The following is a 3690-nucleotide window of genomic DNA, read 5'->3' as shown; positions in this document are numbered from 1 at the left end:
GAAAAGGGAGATAACAAAGAGAGAGAGATTAATAAATCCCAAGAAAGACGAGTGATGCACAATGCCATTGCTCACCACCCGCTGACCGATGCCCAAGCAGCGATCGGTCCCTCCCAGCCAACTCACCCAGTTTCCATACCGGCCATAGCGGGCATGATGCTCTAAGGTATGGAATATCCCTTTGGCTGGTTGGGGTCAGCTGTCCTGGCTGTGCTCCCTCCCAGCTTCTTGGGCACCTCCTCGCTGCCACAGCGTGGGAAACGGAAAAGTCCTTGGCTTGGAGCGAGCACTACTGAGCAACAACTAAACCGTCAGGGTGTGATCAACATCGATATCATACTAAATCCAAAACCACAGCACTGTATCAGCTACTAGGAAGAAAATTAACTCTGTCCCAGCCGAAACCAGGACAGTATCCAGCCCTTATCCTACACGATCTGTGTCATGCCTAGGTTGCACACTTTCCAATACACTATCGCCTTTCCTGTCTTTTGACAGATACGCACAGATACCATTCCCTTAGTCTATGGGCCAGCCCTATAAAACGTCCGTTGAGTTAATTTAGTCCATGACTTTGGGCTCCATCTGTCATAGCAGTCTTTCAGGGGAGGACAGATGGTGTGTGGCGTTGGGAGTGTTGCCTGCTGAAGCCAGGTCTGATTCCATCACCGCTGTGCTCAGCCAGTTTCATCAAAGTTCATTCTTCATTAATCTGGGTGATTTTTACTGTAATACCCTTCGTATGGCAATCAAAAGGGAGATTCAGACCTCCAAATCTGGAGTGATGGAGACGGGTGCTGTGAGGCACCCAGTGTGGTGATGGGCATATAGCCCAATAACATTTTGTTCAGTGTCAAGACAAACGTCTTGGGCTTTGATGGTGTTACTTCCTAAAACTTTAAGAGCAAAATATGAACCTAGTAGGACACTATATGGCCCTTCCCATTTAGGTTCTAATTTGAATTTTTGTGAAAACACCTTAAAACTTCATCTCCAGGTTGTATATCATGTACCTGTATTTCCAGAGGTGTGGGCTGATACCATTGAGCATACTGCCTTTTTGCCGCAAACCTCCTTGGCATATATATAACATATTGGGTCAATCGTTCATCTCCATCCAACAGGCTGGTCTTAGCGGGGATGTAAGTCCCTGGGATGGCTAAGTGTCTCCCAAAGAGAATTCCAGCTGGTGTTGGCCCTATGGGTTGTTGTGGAGCATTTCGGACAGCCCATGGAGCTAAGTTCAAGGCTTCTGGCCATTTGAGGCCAGTGTGCATGCCTATTTTAGCCATTTTTTCTTTCAGGGTTCTGTTCATTCTTTCTGCCTACCCTGAAGACTGTGGGTGGTAAGGGGTGTGTAGGTTCCTAATTATTCCTCATGATTTGTATAGCTGGTTGATTATGTTTGCTGTGAAATGGGCGCCCCTGTCAGATTCAATTGACTCTGGAAGTCCGTATCTAGGTATAATTTCCTTCAGTGAGGCTTTTACCACCCCTCCTGTCTCAGCCTTTCTTGTGGGGAAAGCCTCTCCCCGCCCTGACACTGGGCAGTTATTACCCGTGGGTGTTTGTACCCAAAGGCAGAGGGCATGTCCGCATCCTCTACCTGCAGCCTTTGAAAAGGGAAACAAGCTCATGGCCGCCCTCCCGGTTCTGAATTAGCCTTAATACTTGAGCATTTCTGGCAAGTCGGGCAACTACTGGTAATTCTTTTGGCAGCGGCGTAGATTCCTGGCACTGACCGTATCTTCTGCACTTGATTTGCCATTGCTTCTGCCCCGCCGCCTGCTTTGTCACACAACCATCTAGCTACCAAAATTACATATTTCTTTGGCAGTATAGGTTTTCCCCCAATTGTCCATATGCCATTTTCATTTTGTTTTATCATTGAAACTGTGACCGTACATTCCTTTAGGGGTTGTCGGGCTGCAGCCTTCGCAGCTGCGTCAGCTAAATCATTCCCTTGACTGATTTCTGCGGTGTCCTTTGTGTGGGACGGACAAGGTACCACAGCAATTTCTTTAGGCAACTGGACAGATTCCAGCAGACGGTGTATTTCTCCTCCATTTCATACTTTCCTTCCTAATGATCTGAAAAATCCCCGTTCTTGCCACAACATACCCGTCGCGTGGCGTACGCCAAAGGCACACCGAGTCTGTATAGATGTTGACCCGCTTTCCTTTTCCCAGATGCGCTGCACATGTCAGGGCTACCAGTTCTGTTCCTTGAGCGCTCATCCTTGATGGGAGAGGTTTGGCCTCTGCTACCAGTCCTTGGCCGACTGCTGCGTATCCAGCCCGTCGTTGTCTGTGCAGGTCGTAGGATGAGCCATCTGTGAATACAACTAGGTCTGGGTTCTGCAAAGGAACATCAGTTAAGTCTGTTCGTGGTTTGCTTCCAATGTGTACCTCCTGCTTACATTGGTGATGCTCTTCTCCATCACCAGGTAAAGGCATTAGGGTTACAGAATCTCAGAATCGGTTTGGTTGGAAGAGACCTCTGGGATCATCGAGTCCAACCTTTGCCCTGACACCCCCATGTCAACTAGACCATGGCACTAAGTGCCACCTCCAGTCTTTTCTTAAACACCTCCAGGGATGGGGACTTCACCACCTCCCTGGACAGCCCATCCCAACGCCTAACGACCCTTTCTGTGAAAAAACGCCTCCCCATTTCTAGCCTGAACTTCCCCTGGCGCAGTTTCAGGCGATGCCCTCTTGTCCTGCCACCAGTTGCCTGGGAGAAGAGGCTGACCCCCACTTCACTACACCCTCCTTTCAGGTCATTGTAGAGAGCGACAAGGTGTCCCCTCAGACCTTAACCTCAGCTTAACTCTAAACAAGTCCTGAACGACATTCAGGGTTCCTAGCAGTAGGACCATGCTGGTTTCAGCATCCCAAGGATATTCAAAAGTCTCAAATGCTATTGTAATTAGCCTGGTGAGGATGGGGAAGATATGGGAAGATGACTCCTCCGTAGGTTGGCTCTCCGAGGAGAAAAGGTAAAAGGTGTAATTGGTAATAGTTTCCAATAGATGGCTTCTGAAGTATGGAGGTGACGGTGATGCTGAGTACAAATACCCGATTAGTTTCACGACCAGCAATTCTATCATATCAGAAGCCAGTGTTACAAAATACAACAAAACGATAGCCTTACCCCAGCAAAAAAAAAACAACCAAACCCCAAACAAAAGAGAAGGTGTAAGGGCACACGGACAGTGTCAGCTGCATTAAGGTTAGCAGTCAGGGACCTTTCCAATGCATGAGGATAAGAAGTGAAGGGGGAAACGACAAACAAAACCACACAGGGACACAAACTGGACAGACAGGGGGGCCCGGAGACAATGCCAAAGAAGTCTCCAGTCACTAGTGATGGGCCAACAGAATGCTCCAGGCACCGCTCTGGACAGGGACAACTTGGATCCCCCCCATCCACTGGGGTGGGAACGATGTGTGTCCCGAGAACCAGCTCCTGGGGGGAACGGGTGTCAGTGAGGGGCTGCGTGCTGGCAGCGTGCAGGTATTTGGGGTGGGTATTTGGGGTGAGTGTGTCTTGTGAGTGTGGGCTGCTCGTGAGATGAGTGTGTCAGTGCATGCCTCTGTTTGCTGGTGAGCACCAACCTGGACCAGCCAGCGAGCGGGAGACCCACGGGGCTGGTCAGAGGGTGGAGGATGCAGGCAAGGGTTTTGG

The sequence above is a fragment of the Cariama cristata genome, unplaced genomic scaffold (genome assembly GCF_000690535.1).
Source record: "Cariama cristata isolate BGI_N322 unplaced genomic scaffold, ASM69053v1 scaffold14438, whole genome shotgun sequence".
Taxonomy (NCBI): domain Eukaryota; kingdom Metazoa; phylum Chordata; class Aves; order Cariamiformes; family Cariamidae; genus Cariama; species Cariama cristata.
The sequence above is the reverse complement of the archived record's forward strand: the minus strand, read 5'-3'. Positions refer to the sequence as shown.